The sequence below is a fragment of the Schistocerca cancellata genome, chromosome 6 (genome assembly GCF_023864275.1).
Source record: "Schistocerca cancellata isolate TAMUIC-IGC-003103 chromosome 6, iqSchCanc2.1, whole genome shotgun sequence".
NCBI classification, from domain to species: Eukaryota; Metazoa; Arthropoda; class Insecta; order Orthoptera; family Acrididae; genus Schistocerca; species Schistocerca cancellata.
The window spans coordinates 577198915-577217300 of NC_064631.1; positions in this window are offsets into that span (position 1 = coordinate 577198915).

Genomic DNA, 18386 nt, shown 5'->3' on the forward strand with positions numbered 1-18386 from the left:
GGGTGGCACGGGATACATGCGGACGTGCATTGTCCTGTTGGAACAGCAAGTTCCCTTGCCGGTCTAGGAATGGTAGAACGATGGGTTCGATGACGGTTTGGATGTACCGTGCACTATTCAGTGTCCCCTCGACGATCACCAGTGGTGTACGGCCAGTGCAGGAGATCGCTCCCCACACCATGATGCCGGGTGTTGGCCCTGTGTGCCTCGGTCGTATGCAGTCCTGATTGTGGCGCTCACCTGCACGGCGCCAAACACGCATACGACCATCATTGGCACCAAGGCAGAAGCGACTCTCATCGCTGAAGACGACACGTCTCCATTCGTCCCTCCATTCACGCCTGTCGCGACACCACTGGAGGCGGGCTGCACGATGTTGGGGCGTGAGCGGAAGACGGCCTAACGGTGTGCGGGACCGTAGCCCAGCTTCATGGAGACGGTTGCGAATGGTCCTCGCCGATACCCCAGGAGCAGCAGTGTCCCTAATTTGCTGGGAAGTGTCGGTGCGGTCCCCTACGGCACTGCGTAGGATCCTACGGTCTTGGCGTGCATCCGTGCGTCGCTGCGGTCCGGTCCCAGGTCGACGGGCACGTGCACCTTCCGCCGACCACTGGCGACAACATCGATGTACTGTGGAGACCTCACGCCCCACGTGTTGAGCAATTCGGCGGTACGTCCACCCGGCCTCCCGCATGCCCACTATACGCCCTCGCTCAAAGTCCATCAACTGCACATACGGTTCACGTCCACGCTGTCGCGGCATGCTACCAGTGTTAAAGACTGCGATGGAGCTCCGTATGCCACGGCAAACTGGCTGACACTGACGGCGGCGGTGCACAAATGCTGCGCAGCTAGCGCCATTCGACGGCCAACACCGCGGTTCCTGGTGTGTCCGCTGTGCCGTGCGTGTGATCATTGCTTGTACAGCCCTCTCGCAGTGTCCGGAGCAAGTATGGTGGGTCTGACACACCGGTGTCAATGTGTTCTTTTTTCCATTTCCAGGAGTGTATATGGCCAACTTCCAAGAGCTAAACTAGGATTTCAGTGTATTTTTGTTGCTGTAGATTTATTAAAATAAGTAAAATTGTATCCTTTAAAGAAAGCAACTAGCAAGAAAATAACAACTAAATTTGTGAAAGACTATTTTGTTAAAGTGTGTATACCAAAAGCGATTTAACAGACAATGGGAGTCAGTTTACTTCAAAGTTTTGGAAGGGATTTGTAGAACAATATAATATCAGCCATATCCTAATTTCCTTATTCACCGAAATGTAACCCGACAGAGCACTATATGAGGGAAATTGGAAGATTATGCAGAACTTCCTGCCAAAAGGATCATACTCTCTGATTAAATTATATCAATGATTTTGAAGATATTATGAATAGCTTACAACATACTACCACAGGATACTCTCCTTATGAGAATATGCTTGATCAAAAGCCACCTTACTTAATTAAAAAACTTGTGGAGTTTCTGATTTGAAAAACCATTACAGCAGCTACAAGACATAAAGTAGTTAGAAGGACCATGAATGACTATTACGAAAAAAAAAGAAATGACATGACAAAAACATAAAAAACAAAGTAGGAGACCTAGTTTTGACAAAAAGTTACACCAAATCTAAAGCTCCAAACAACGAAATTAAGAAATTCTTTGATATTTATGTAGGACCATTTGAAATTGTTGAAAATCCTCACCCAAATGCATACAGACTTGTATATCAGAAGTTCAAAAAGTTATTTGGACTTAGGAATGTGACACAGCTGAAATTATACACACAATCTTGATCACCCATTTACCGTCATAAGAATTTTTTTTTCCTCAGGAGGTTGCAAGCTCTATTTGCAATTTCAGGGTGGCGAACCCAAGGCTCCGAGCTGATGTAACTCTTTCTTTTTTTCATGTCACATCCTCTCTTACTTTTCTGTCCAAACTGACCCTCTTTTCACTATCCATGTCCTCCAAAAGTTAGTAAGTTAATTATTAGTTGACAGACAGAAAATGTTTAAATAAATACAGCTGGTTAGAAAATGTAATAATGCAACACATGCATGATTTTTGAGGAGAGTTGGTCTGAAGTTAGTTATGATGTCCGTGCAGTTACAGTGAAGTTCTGTTACTTTACATTTTGGATATGATACACTCATTATGCTGCTAATTTTGTGAAAAGTTGAGAAAATGTTTAGAGTTGGTGTGAAGTTTACTTATGATGTCTCTGCAGTTATAGTGAAATTCTATCACTTTACATCTTGGATGTGATTACAATTAGGTTAGACTGTTTATAGTCTCCTATATGTGTTCTGATGTAAACATTAAGACTGAAGCGGTGTGCTAGTTTGTCCATTTACCATACCAATTATGTGAAAGTCACTGGATACGATATTGACACACTATCAGATATGAAAACATTCTATGTCATGATCTTGTCTATATTATTCATTGGAACTACTGTGTACATGTCAAAGGAACATTTCTCAGAAAGAAATTTATTATGTTTATATTACTTAAATGGCTCTGTCTGTGGAGCATGAAGAAAATGGAAATTTATGTTGGAGATAGTTATTGGGACAGAAATATTTCTGATTCCCAGGTTTTGAGATTCATACATTTTTTCATTTCATGTTATTTCTGCTACCTCAATGAGCATTATGGTCAGCTATTGGTAGTTTTGTTTAATAATTCTTTTACCTTTTAGTATCATAAGACAGGGATGATGTTTGCTACATATCTGGTATCTGTATATATTATACTATCTGTTTGATATAGATATAAGGTGTAGTGTATATTATTTTTATCGTAATATCTGCTCAGCTGTCAATCTCATGTAATACAAAATGTTTGAATTAGGTGCTGTTCAGTAATGCTGTAGGTTACAGCAGGCATATAATTCTTTTCTCAATATATATACACTAGCAGACCTGACAGACGTTGTTCTGCATGATATTTCAAGCGATTAGGATATTAAACAAAGTATGAAATGAAAGACAAATAATACAATAATTTCATTATTCTTTATTTTGAAATAACATCAATTTTACTAAAAACAATACATTATAATCAATAATGTTTGTTTAATTTTATCTTAATGCGAATTGATGAACAATATTTTGGTCAATTCCTGAAGAGTATAAATCAATCACAAAAATTCGTTCGAATCGATCCAGCCATTTAGTTGGCAGTATAGATAAATAACCTAGATACTGACTGCAACACCATCTGCCGGGCTGATTTGTGAATCTAAACCATCCAGGGCGCCACAGACACACATACAAAAAAATTCATTCAAATCGGTCCAGCCATTTAGGAGGAGTTCAGTGACATACACACATACAGTATAATTATATAGGGTGGTCCATTGATCGTGACCGGGTCAAATATCTCACGAAATAAGCGTCAAATGAAAAAACCTACAAAGAACGAAACTTGTCTAGCTTGAAACCAGATGGCGCTATGGTTGGATATCAACTGCATTTTTTAAAATAGGAACCCACGTTTTTTATTACATATTCCTGTAGTATGTAAAGAAATATGAATGTTTTAGTTGGACCACTTTTTTCGCTTTGTGATAGATTGCGCTGTAATAGTCACAGGCATAGGCTCACAATTTTAGACGAACAAATGGTAACAGGTAGGTTTTTTAATTTAAAATACAGAATGTAGATACATTTGAACATTTAATTTCGGTTGTTCCAATGTGATACATGTATCTTTGTGAACTTATCATTTCCGAGAACGCTTACTGTTACAGTGTGAATACCTGTAAATACCACATTAATGCAATAAATGCTCAAAATGATGTCCGTCAACCTCAATGCATTTGTAAACACGTGTAGCGACATTCCTCTCAACAGTGAGTAGTTCGTCTTCCATAATATTCGCACATGCATTGACAAAGTGCTGATGCATGTTGTCAGGCGTTGTCGGTGGATCATGATACCAAATATCCTTCAACTCTCCACACAGAAAGAAATTCGGCCATGAAATATGCTATTCAATACCACTTCAACCGCACGTGAGCTATGTGCCGAACATCGCCATTATGTCATGCAGTGATACATCTTGTAGTAACATCGGTAGAAGATTACGTAGGAAATCAGCAAACATTGCACCATTTAGATTCCCATTGATAAAATTGGGGGCCAATTATCCTTCCTCCCATAATGCTGCATCATACATTAACCCGCCAAGGTCACTGATGTTCCACTTGTCACAGCCATCGTGGATTTTCCATTGCCCAATAGTGCATATTATGCTGGTTTACGTTACCGCTGTTGGTGAATGACACTTGGTCGCTAAATGGAACGCTTGTGAAAGATCTGTCATCGTCCCGTAATTGCTCTTGTGCCCAGTGGCAGAACTGTACACGACGTTCGAAGTCGTCGCCATGCAATTCCTGGTGCATAAAAATATGGTACGGGTGCAATCGATGTTGATGTAGCATTCTCAACACCGACGTTTTTGATATTCCCGATTCTCGCGCAATTTGTTTACTACTGATACTATACTGGTAGAAGAGAGATACAGGAATGGAATCAAGAAGGTGCACACATTACCAGGTGCAGATATTAACAGTGACCACAACTTACTTATGGCAGAAATAGAAATAAGAATGAAAAAAACTGAAAAAGGCGACAATGTTGAAGAAGTGGGATTTAGTGAAGATAAGGTCCAACAAAGAACAAATTACAGAAATGCTGTCTCGGGACTTTCTAAACACATTACGAGACAAAGAAGCACCTGACAATGCGAACGAGTACTGGAATATGCTGAAAGAAGGAATCATTAAAGCAGGACAGCAAAATGTAGGATATGTAAAAGGGAAAAGGTAAAAAAACCGTGGGTCACACAAGAAATGATTTCCAAGATGGAGGAGAGAAGAAAATTGAAAAACAAGAACACTGAAGATGCAAGAAAGATATACCGAAGGTTAAATAACGAACTGCGAAGAGAAACAGAGCAGGCTAGGAAAAAATGGCTAAAAGAGGAATGTGATGAAATTGAAGAACTGGACAGGAAGGGAAGATACGACTTACTATACAACAGAGTAAAGACTATGACATGGGAACAAAACAGAGCAGGAAGTGCTACTATGGAAATTTTGAGTAAAGACGAAGAGGTAGTGTACAAAGATCATGACGATGTCCTCCAGAGATGGGAAGAATATATAAAAGAGCTATATGACACAAATAGCAAACCAGAAACTCTGGAGCTTGAATCACACAACAGTGTAAGGGATGAAGAGAAAGGACCGACCATCATAATGGAAGAAGTAAAGGCTGCCATTGCTGCAATGAAAAATGGCAAAGCAGTAGGTACAGATACAATACCGGGAGAAATACTAAAATGCTTGAACCACGATGGAATAAGAGAAATATTGAGATTATGTAATAAAATATATGACAGTGGTGAATGGCCTGAGGACTTTTTGACAACAGTAATGATTCCATTACCAAAAAAACAAGGAACCAAGAAATGCAGCGAGCACAGGACAATCAGCCTCATTTCACATGCAGCCAAAGTGATGTTAAGAATAATTAATAAAAGACTTGAAAAAGTAATAGAGGAGAATCTCGGCGAGGTGCAGTTTGGCTTTAGACGGAATATGGGCACCAGAGATGCAATAGGGCTCCTACGAATCTTGGGAGAAAGGTTTATTGAAAAAGGAAGAGACCTATATATGTGCTTCATCGATTTAGAAAATGCATTTGACAATGTGGTTTGGGACAAGCTGGCGACTATTATGAGGGAAAAGAGAGTGGACTGGAAAACCAGAAGACTTATAAACTCATTATACCTTAATCAAAAAGTTTCAGTTAAAGTGACAGGAGAAAGTACAAACTGGATCAGACTAGGGAAAGGAGTAAGACAAGGATGCTGTTTATCACCTACTCTTTTCAACCTGTACTTGGAAAATATGATTGACCAATGCTCATTAGATGACAAAGGAGTAGAAGAGTAGGGTGCTTGAGATTTGCTGATGACATGATCCTTCTAGCCACAGAGGAAAAAGAATTACAGGATTTGGTGGACACCATTGCAACTAACGGAAAAAAATATGGAATGAAAATTAACACAAATAAAACAAAAGTATTGGCAATAGGAGGAAATAAGGAAATAAAAATTGTGCTGAATGGAGACACTAGAACAGGTGCAAAATTTTAAGTATCTTGGAAGCAGGATAAACACCGACTGGAAGTGCACCACAGAAATTAAAACAAGGATAGCAATGGCAAAAGAGGCGTTTTATAAGAAAAGGAGAATCTTCTGCAGCGGTCTGGACAGAGAACTCAGAAAGAGACTCATAAAATGTCTTGTATGGAGTGTTCTTCTATATGGCGCTGAAACATGGACTATGAGGAAAAAAGACAGAGAAAGGCTGGAGGCTTTTGAGATCTGGACATGGCGGAAGATGGAAAGAATAAGTTGGATGGAGAGAGTAAAAAATGAAGAGGTACTGAGAAGAGTGGGAGCGAAAAGACAGTTACTAGATGTAATAAAGAGAAGAAAAAGAAATTGGATTGGGCATATATTAAGAAAGAATGACGGACTGATAAAAACAGTTTTAGAAGGTTATGTAGAAGGGAAAAGGAAGCGAGGAAGGAAGAGATTCCAGATACTGGATGACATGATGGACGGTGCAACATACAGCAGCCTTATGAAGAAAGCAATGGATCGCAGAAAATAGAGAGGCAAAGGACCTGCTAATATAGCAGATAACTGATGATGATGATGATGTGCGAATCAGCTGCGACAGCAGCTAAAACATCTACCTGGGCATTATCATTTGTTGCAGGTCGTGTTTGACGTTTCAAATGTGGCTGAACACTTCCTGTTTCCTTAAATAACGTAACTATCCGGCGAACGGTCCGGACACTTGGATGATGTCGTCCAGCATACCGAGCAGCATACATAGCACACGTCCGTTGGGCATTTTGATCACAATAGCCATACATCAACACGATATCGACCTTTTCCGCAAATTTTAACACAGGTAATGTGTCACGAAACAAATACAGTCCGCACTGGCGGAATGTTACGTGATACCACGTACTTATACGTTTGTGACTATTACAGCACCATCTATCACAAAGCGAAGAAGGTGGTCCAACTACAACATTCATATTTCTTTACGTGCTACACGAATATGTAATAAGAATGGGGGTTCCTATTTTTAAAAAAAGCAGTTGATATCCGTTTGACCTGTGGCAGCGCCATCTATCGGGCCAACCATAGTGCCATCTGGTTTCCCCTCTTCAAGCTAGAAGAGTTTCGTTCTTTGTAGTTTTTTTGTTTGATGCTTATTTCGTGAGATATTTGGCCCAGTCACTATCAATGGACCACCCTGTATATACACTCCTGGAAATGGAAAAAAGAACACGTTGACACCGGTGTGTCAGACCCACCATACTTGCTCCGGACACTGCGAGAGGGCTGTACAAGCAATGATCACACGCACGGCACAGCGGACACACCAGGAACCGCAGTGTTGGCCGTCGAATGGCGCTAGCTGCGCAGCATTTGTGCACCGCCGCCGCAAGTGTGAGCCAGTTTGCCGTGGCATACGGAGCTCCATCGCAGTCTTTAACACTGTTAGCATGCCGCGACAGCGTGGACGTGAACCGTATGTGCAGTTGACGGACTTTGAGCGAGGGCGTATAGTGGGCATGCGGGAGGCCGGGTGGACGTACCGCCGAATTGCTCAACACGTGGGGCGTGAGGTCTCCACAGTACATCGATGTTGTCGCCAGTGGTCGGCGGAAGGTGCACGTGCCCGTCGACCTGGGACCGGACCGCAGCGACGCATGGATGCACGCCAAGACCGTAGGATCCTACGCAGTGCCGCAGGGGACCGCACCGCCACTTCCCAGCAAATCAGGGACACTGTTGCTCCTGGGGTATCGGCGAGGACCATTCGCAACCGTCTCCATGAAGCTGGGCTACGGTCCCGCACACCGTTAGGCCGTCTTCCGCTCACGCCCCAACATCGTGCAGCCCGCCTCCAGTGGTGTCGCGACAGGCGTGAATGGAGGGACGAATGGAGACGTGTCGTCTTCAGCGATGAGAGTCGTTTCTGCCTTGGTGCCAATGATGGTCGTATGCGTGTTTGGCGCCGTGCAGGTGAGCGCCACAATCAGGACTGCATACGACCGAGGCACACAGGGCCAACACCCGGCATCATGGTGTGGGGAGCGATCTCCTACACTGGCCGTACACCACTGGTGATCGTCGAGGGGACACTGAATAGTGCACGGTACATCCAAACCGTCATCGAACCCATCGTTCTACCATTCCTAGACCGGCAAGGGAACTTGCTGTTCCAACAGGACAATGCACGTCCGCGTGTATCCCGTGCCACCCAACGTGCTCTAGAAGGTGTAAGTCAACTACCATGGCCAGCAAGATCTCCGGATCTGTCCCCCATTGAGCATGTTTGGGACTGGATGAAGCGTCGTCTCACGCGGTCTGCACGTCCAGCACGAACGCTGGTCCAACTGAGGCGCCAGGTGGAAATGGCATGGCAAGCGGTTCCACAGGACTACATCCAGCATCTCTACGATCGTCTCCATGGGAGAATAGCAGCCTGCATTGCTGCGAAAGGTGGATATACACTGTACTAGTGCCGACATTGTGCATGCTCTGTTGCCTGTGTCTATGTGCCTGTGGTTCTGTCAGTGTGATCATGTGATGTATCTGACCCCAGGAATGTGTCAATAAAGTTTCCCCTTCCTGGGACAATGAATTCACGGTGTTCTTATTTCAATTTCCAGGAGTGTATAAAGATATGTAAATCCATTAGGTTTCTAAGTGTTGTAACTAAAGATTTCCAAGGCAAGTTTTGACCCCTAGTCTGATTTATAAAGTGGTATACTTAATGAAAACTGGTTCTATTTCATGTTATTATATCATTTGTATTCTGACAGTCAGGAACAGTTGATATGTTATGTGGAGCAAAAGGTGAAGCTATGGTAAAATAGTGTTTCAAAGATTAGGTATTTGTCTAATGCTCATGAGGGGATTTGTATTTACGTTATAGCTGTTGTGGTTGCAGACGTCTGCTACCAAATGGAGTCTAGATTGTTCATTATTCCTTACCTGACAAGGAAATGTATAAATCATATCTTTGGAATAGCTGAACTAACCATTTTTAGTCCCAACTTTTGACCCATTCAAATGTAACCTGTGATACTTCACGCTTTGCCTTAACCTATGTTGGAACTTACCTTTACCTGTGCCCAATTTCATTTGCTATCTGATCTGATGTTGCTGGATCATGTCTAATGTGGTGTCGATCAACGAGAAGTCTGTTCTGGAAGTAACCTGCTGGTACATAATTTACTAATGTAAATCTGATTCTGTTGTTGCATGTGGAAGATACTGAAAATTTGGAATGACAACATAATGCCTTTGACAGTTGTTGTAGGCAGCTCCCTCTATCTGTCCTTGTGGTTTCCTGACCTGAAATGTTCATGTCAGTTCAGTTACTCTAAAGTCTGAGTTTGATTTCTAAAGAAGTAAGGACTTTTGGTCCCTCAGGTGGTACAGTCATTATGTCTTGGTGAAAACTGACATAATTTTTCCATGAAAATTGGTGTCTGAAAGGGTAACAATTACTGTTTCTTGTCCAGCATGAAATGGAAACTGGATCAATTTGCTTTTAACATTTCATATTTGAATGGAGGCAAAATAGACTTTAGTTATAGTGGCTTATTTGTAACGAAGAGTATATGAATGTTATAAACAGTTAGGTAGCTCATGACATGACATTGGAGCACTCTATGTTCTCGTAAAGTTTACTTTCTTTGACTAAGGAATACCTTATATAAGTTGCTTGACAACTACCTTTACACGAAAGGATGCACACTGTCGTCATCTATTGAATTTGGTCTATCTTGACTTAGACAACTGTTGATATACTCTTACATGCAATAAAATTCTATATAATCACTCATTGTCAATGTATTCTCAAACTTATGACTGTTTATTTATACGTGCTGCTGCTTGAAATATCTTTTACCTCTACTTAATACATTGATATACTGTTACATGCAATATAATTCTCTATAATCACTCATTGTCAATATATTCTTAAATGTACGACTGTTTATTTATATATGCTGGTGCTTGAAATATCTTTTACCTATGCTTTATACAAGGTTAATTGAAGTTTATAAACATATGAAATATGACCTTGGACTTAAGTGATACTTTGTAGATGTCTTGTCGATGGGAAAGGGAACATATAAGACACTTGGCTGAGATTTCAGTAACTTAAATTTTTATATATCAGACCTGCCTCCTGCTTAATTTTGAAAATGTGACAGAATTATTTTTGTTATTTTCACACTTGGCTTTATGGTGTTTAGCAAATATATGGATGCATGAGAAAGTTCTTCTCATAATGTGAGCATTATCACACTTGGATGATCAGCCAAAAGAGGCATTTCACTTTGTTTATTTATTGACATGGGATATTCAGTAATTTGATATGATACTTGTGCACCTCATTTCTATATTTTCATGTTTATGTACTAATTATTTTTAAGCTGCAACAAATATGAAAGGAACACAGTAATTCTGTACCTCACTTTAGTTTTTCCATGTTTATCTATCAGTTATATCACTGGTTTCTATATTTTCATGTACTTGAATTAACCAACACAGTGTTAAATATTGTAATTACTCTGTCTTGAAGAATGACAATTGTTTACACTTCATCAATCAGTCGATAGGGAGTGTTGGGGTTAATTTTTGGGGACTGGGAAGGTGAAGCTGTGGCAAGTCCTTTCTGTAGGTAATGCCAAAACACTTCTCCCTCTCGCGCCACAATGAAGTACTGGAACAGTGGGGGTCCTGGGCAGAGGGTAGGGGGGTTTCCTGTCTTTTGGGTCTGTCATCTTTTCTTCTTCAACTCCAATACTCCAAATCTTCTATTACATTTCTTACTTCTCACCAGAGTACTAAGCTATCCTTCCCTCTGTGCACATGCATATGTCTCTATTGCTGAGATCCTTCTCATTTACCGTGTCAACATTTGTCATTGTTGACTAAAGCCTGTTGTATAGAAGGATCTGGGCAGCATTTCAGCACTACTGAAGATACTGAATTTACTTAAATATGTTTTATGTATATCGCCCAATCATAATTGTCGTGGTGAATCTGTCATTTATGAAACAATTTACCAATGTATAATTCCCAACCATAACTGTTGTGATGTATTTGTCACTTATGAAGCAATTTACCAATGGATAATGCCCAACCATATAATTGTTGTGATGTATCTGTCACTTATGAACCAATTTACCAATGTATAATACTCAACCATATAATTGTCATTATGTATCTATCACTTATGAACCAATTTACCAATGTATAATGCCCAACCATATAATTGTTGTGATGTATCTGCCACTAATGATCAATTTACCAATGTATAATGCCCAACTGCATAGTTTTCATGATGTTTCAATCACTTATGAAACACAACCAATATAATGTATTAGTCACTTATTCAGGTTATTGTATATTATCACTCAAACATTCAAAGTAATATGTAACCACACTCTTACATCTCATTCCATTATATGTTAGCACTTACTGTGAAGGTAAAAGCAACAACTGTGTTGCGCAAATATTCCTGAAAAATATATTAATTAATGTTTGAATGATTGTAAAGGTGGGAAGGAGGCATTGGAAGTGTCTTGACAAATGAAAAATGGAAAGATTGGACATTGGTGAGACATTTCATTCTACACTCCTGGAAATTGAAATAAGAACACCGTGAATTCATTGTCCCAGGAAGGGGAAACTTTATTAACACATTCCTGGGGTCAGATACATCACATGATCACACTGACAGAACCACAGGCACATAGACACAGGCAACAGAGCATGCACAATGTCGGCACTAGTACAGTGTATATCCACCTTTCGCAGCAATGCAGGCTGCTATTCTCCCATGGAGACGATCGTAGAGATGCTGGATGTAGTCCTGTGGAACCGCTTGCCATGCCATTTCCACCTGGCGCCTCAGTTGGACCAGCGTTCGTGCTGGACGTGCAGACCGCGTGAGACGACGCTTCATCCAGTCCCAAACATGCTCAATGGGGGACAGATCCGGAGATCTTGCTGGCCAGGGTAGTTGACTTACACCTTCTAGAGCACGTTGGGTGACACAGGATACATGCGGACGTGCATTGTCCTGTTGGAACAGCAAGTTCCCTTGCCGGTCTAGGAATGGTAGAACAATGGGTTCGATGACGGTTTGGATGTACCGTGCACTATTCAGTGTCCCCTCGACGATCACCAGTGGTGTACGGCCAGTGTAGGAGATCGCTCCCCACACCATGATGCCGGGTGTTGGCCCTGTGTGCCTCGGTCGTATGCAGTCCTGATTGTGGCGCTCACCTGCACGGCGCCAAACACGCATACGACCATCATTGGCACCAAGGCAGAAGCGACTCTCATCGCTGAAGACGACACGTCTCCATTCGTCCCTCCATTCACGCCTGTCGCGACACCACTGGAGGCGGGCTGCACGATGTTGGGGCGTGAGCGGAAGACGGCCTAACGGTGTGCGGGACCGTAGCCCAGCTTCATGGAGACGGTTGCGAATGGTCCTCGCCGATACCCCAGGAGCAACAGTGTCCCTAATTTGCTGGGAAGTGTCGGTGCGGTCCCCTACGGCACTGCGTAGGATCCTACGGTCTTGGCGTGCATCGGTGCGTCGCTGCGGTCCGGTCCCAGGTCGACGGGCACGTGCACCTTCCGCCGACCACTGGCGACAACATCGATGTACTGTGGAGACCTCACGCCCCACGTGTTGAGCAATTCGGCGGTACGTCCACCCGGCCTCCCGCATGCCCACTATACGCCCTCGCTCAAAGTCCGTCAACTGCACATACGGTTCACGTCCACGCTGTCGCGGCATGCTACCAGTGTTAAAGACTGCGATGGAGCTCCGTATGCCACGGCAAACTGGCTGACACTGACGGCGGCGGTGCACAAATGCTGCGCAGCTAGCGCCATTCGACGGCCAACACCGCGGTTCCTGGTGTGTCCGCTGTGCCGTGCCTGTGATCATTGCTTGTACAGCCCTCTCGCAGTGTCCGGAGCAAGTATGGTGGGTCTGACACACTGGTGTCAATGTGTTCTTTTTTCCATTTCCAGGAGTGTATTCAATAGTATATGTAAATCTCTATGTAAATTGCAGAGAATAGTTCCGTAGAAATTGAAAATTTTGTGCTAGTATGATTTTGGTGATATGTTATCAAAGAACAAGTTAAAATTGCAAAATGAGATTTAAGACAGGAAATGTTTAAGTATGAACAGTTGGAATTTTGCTGAATTGAACTATTCTATTCAAAACAATCAATTACACAATATATGATGGTCATAAGGAGTGGAGTATGAGCCACATTCCAGGTTTTGCAACAAAGAATTTCCGACAAGCAGAGATCTACAATGAGCTTCAGTTCAGTGCTCTTCATTGCACTTAGAGGAGACTGAACATTTTTTTATATTATTGTCTAACGCTAGGTCTACTTGCCTACAATAGGAGGTCGTTAAATACACTTTAATATAGATTTTGAGTATTGTAGTATCCAATACTGCCGCTTCTTCCACAATGCACTGACAATATTGAGAAATAGTTATACACACCAGTGTCTCCATTGCACTCAGGAGAACTTGGAGGCTCTAATGACAGACATAGTTATTCAGAAACAAGGCCAATTCAGCTAACTTCCATGAGATAATTTTTCTGATTAAAATAGATTTACCTCATATTCATGCTGAAATTCAAGCTACAGACAAATCCTGCAAATTAACTTGTTCTTCCTTTGTGAATTAATTAATATTTTGTTTAATCTAGTTGAATCTGATACAAGATAATTGATGATAATTTTACATTATGATTTAGGCATACACGTCATTTGGGAGAATAAGCAGAAATATGATTTCATATCTTATGTAAATTGTTAGTTCATCCAATTGATTGTAAAGTGAGTACTGTTATATAGATCTGTCAGAAAAGGTGTTGTTCAACTTTTAGTTGCACAAATCCTTTAGGGGGTTGTTGAGATGCAACAGTCCATTGAAACCGATTTAAAAAACATTTTTCGGCCATAAACAGAAATTTCTGACGTAAACGGTGTACGTAAACATCTACTTGTGGAATGGATACAAAGAAGCCAATTACTACATTATAATTGTACTGAAGGATGTAGGTTCTGTAATTGGTAGCAATATTCCCCAAAGCATGAATCTTCTGTAATCAATAAAAATAATCAAAGTATTGTTAATTCTCAATACCTAAGTGTTCGTGCACACTTAAGTTATTACACACGCTAAAATTCATTCATGTTTAATATATATTAGAGTCAATATAATTAATGAGATGTTGTACTAATTCTGAGAGATGAATATTTTTTGTTATTTCATTGATAAACTATTTACAACAATACAGTGGTTTATTAAAGAACATACATATAGTGGCAGACATGTTGGCATAGCAGTGCAGTACTTTGTGTGACTTTGGATGGAAAGCATATAGCTTGTTAAGCAAGATTCATTTTCAGTATAGTAAGTATGTTAGAAAGTACTTGAGTTTTTGTAAAGAAGGTTAGATATTTTAAAATTACAATAAACAATATTCTGAAACTTAATACTTGATTATATATTCATTTGACTTAACAGCCTATTTACAGTTGTTGTCTACGAATCCAGGACTATGACTGTGACAGACAATGTGAAAGAGTACAGACTCCAATTTTAATTTCGACTAGAAACAAGAAACGTTTCAAGTGGTGTATGGAATTGGGATGCAGTGTAATTCTGTAAACTAATCATGTATGCCTTTTAGATTCCTGTAATTTCTCCTGAGCGTTTTGTTCATTCTTCATTTTCTGGACTATGGTAGCAGGTTCTGTCAACTAACCAACTGCTAATAGCTCCACTAATGCTGGAATTAGAAATGAGAAAATTTCACTAGTAGTCTTAGGTACTAGCAGAGCCCTAGGTGTTTAACATGGCTTCTTCTTACTATTTTCGTCTTCTTTAAGACGCCATTGAAGTCATGACTTCTTCACAGCCTGAACCATATAGATCCTGCCCACCAATACCAGCGTTTGTGAATTGTGCACATGGGAACTTTCTCTGCAGTATAACCTACGTTCCTCTAACCCTCCTGGCCTCAACTTTCATCAGTTCATGCCCTCACCCATCCAGTCCCTTCCACATCCCCATTCCAGCGTTATGCAGTTCTCATTCCACCATCACACCCAGTCCTTTTACTTTTCACCTTTTCCGCTACTTTGATCGTTTAACTATCTTTAGTTAAACATATTATGGTGTGTATATGTGGATTAGTAATTTTCTCGGCGAGTAACTAAAAATACGGCGATCTGTTGAAAGAACAGGGACATATTGTGATTTGAAACTAATTAGTGCACAATGGCCGCGACCAGTTCGGAAAATTTGAATACTATTTACGAAACAAGTGAGGAAGCGTGGAATAAACCGTGTTCCTGTAACAAAACAGCAAGAAAAGGCGTGTGTTGTGTAAAGTGTAACAGGAAATACCATTACTCGTGTGTAAATTCAACAAATAGAGTGAAAAGCTGAAAATGCAGTGATTGTTTTCGTACTGACGGTGACGATATGGACGAAATCAAAACAGACCCGTTAAAAACGTGTGTGTGCGAAAAGTTACAGAATGAACTCAGAATAGTAAGAAAGGAACTTAAGTATTCGAAAACAATCATATGTTTGCTAACAAACGAACTACAGAAGCGAGAATCAGGCAAGATAGAAATGTGCAAAAACTACAGATTTGATGCACCTAACATAAATCACGATTCACAACACAGTGTGCATACCACAACACAGAACGCAGTTCAAAAAGGATATCAATCTATGGGTGCAGCAATGAAAATGCAAGCCTTTTCTGCTGAGAGTCAGTCAGTGAATAGGAGACCCAAAATATTCGTTGCCTCAGATAGCCATGGCAGAGACTGTGCAAGAAACATTTTAAACTTAACTTCAAATAAATATGATGTTGAAGGGAAGGTGATACCAGGTGCCCCCACTAATGTAATACTAAAAAAATGCAATGACCTCGATAAGTTGACAAGTGAAGATTTTGCAGTTATCTGGGCAGGGGCTAATGATGTAGCAAAGAATTAAACCAAGTTGGCAATTCGTTCACTACATAAAGCCTTGTCAGCATTACAAAATATAAATACAAAGGTGATTGTAGTTGATGTACCACATAGACATGACCTGCCAGAATGGTCTTGTGTAAACCAAGATATTTAATCTGCAAACAGAAAACTAAAAAAAAAAAATAGTGAAAGGCTTCCATAACATTTGTTTTATTGATACTCCTAGTAACAAGGAGCTTTATACAGCACATGGACAACACCTTAATGCAACTGGTAAAGAACTAATTGCCACAAGGATTTGTGAATAAGTGGAAACAAACAGGAAAGTGTACAAAACAGCAATAGAACTTAAATGGAAGGATACTGAAGTCTCAGATAAAGAATCAGTGAGAATTGTTACTGACACAACTCCAGCACAAATAGCAACAGAATCCTTAAAAGTGAACTCCGTTTGTGTGGAGAGGACAATTACTCAAGCAATAAACTTACACAAGAGGACAGTGCAATAGTTTGAAGAGGCAGCAAATGAGGTGGCAGGAAAGAAGGCACCATATAAGAAGAGAGACCTATTTGCAAAAAGAAGAACAGCAAATCAAGCTCAAGGGATGATAATACCAACTTGTGGAGTATGGCAGTCAACCCGAAAAAAGAAACCACAACCGAGGGACCAGGATTTTTGGTGGGATCAGCAGTGGTTTCACAGACGAAAGCAGTTAACAAAGTGAGTCATCAAGTGGATGAACAGGTATGTGCCTATCATAACACATATGATCACAGTGCATCAAGATTAAAGACATTAACAGAACCTACAACTTCAAATATAAATTCAAATTCCTCTCAGAGGAATACAGACAGAGACAAACTACTTATTTTTCTACAAGTTAACATATGTTGCATTACAAATAAAATTTTAGAATTAGAACATTTATGTAACACTGAGCATGTAGATGTTATATGTGTATCTGAGCACTAGTTAACACAAGAACAAGTGAATATGTTCATGCCCCAAGGGTATGTTGTGGGAGACATGATATGTAGAAAACAGAGAAAGAATGGTGGGGCGGGAATTTTTGTCAAACAAGGAATAATGTTTTCCAGAATTGATGTATCTACATACTCCTCAGAGCTAGGTGGGGAGTTTAGTTGTGTAAAACTAATGAATGAAAATATAGTGGCAGTTAGTCTACATAGGTCACCAGATGGTGATGTAAATTTGTTTATTGAAAAATGTGAATTAATAATTAAAAAAATATTGAAGAGTAAAACGAGAATTGCTATATGTGGTGATTTCAACATAGAAATGGTAAACACACAGAGACCAGTTGCTAGGACATTTTTGAATATGCTAAGATCATTAGACCTCTATTGTACAAATAACTGTGCCACACGTAAGAGTGCCTGCATAGACAATATTATTGTGAATTTACATAGGGAGGATTTTACAGTTAGACTTGCAGGAAGTGGACTTGCAGATCATGAGCCACTACTCCTTACACTCTGTAAGAGGCAGCCAGTTAAAACTGAAGAATCTAAAGTAGTAGTGGTACGAAGACAGAAGGAAGAGTACATAAATATGTTTGTTGATAGATTAGGAAGTGCAGATTGGGACTTTATATATAATTGTCAATCTGGAAAAAGGGAAACTGAAATTAGCTTTGGTAACTTCCTTAAATAGTACACAGAGTTATGGTATTCTTGCTCACCAGTAAAAATAATTAGATATCCAAATGAAATGAAAAAGAAAAGTCTGAACTGGTTCACACAAGAGCTAGTAGAAATTAGAGGAAACTTGCATATGCTGTACCAGATGCATAAACAAGCCTCTGACGAAGGGGCAGAACAGAGTGTGAACATTCATAGGTCATATCTGAAATGCAAAAAATACTATAAAGCTAAACTCCTTCTGGCAAAAAAGCAGGCAGTGGAGAACTATGTAGAAAGAGCTCCCAATAAATGCAAGGCAGCCTGGCAAATAATAAAACAAGAGAATACACCAAAACGCACAGAAACAGCTCTGCTTGATCCTGAAGAATTAAAAGAGTACTTTTTAAACTCAGTTAAAGAAATAAGTAACAGTATCAAAGCAACAAATTCATCTGCAATGAACCTTGTTGGAACACCACTGCCTGTTAACCTGGCATTTCAATGGAGGACTGTCACACCTGCTGATGTTATAAAAGCTGTATCCAAATTTTCAGGTTCTACAAGTACGGACTGTTATTGGT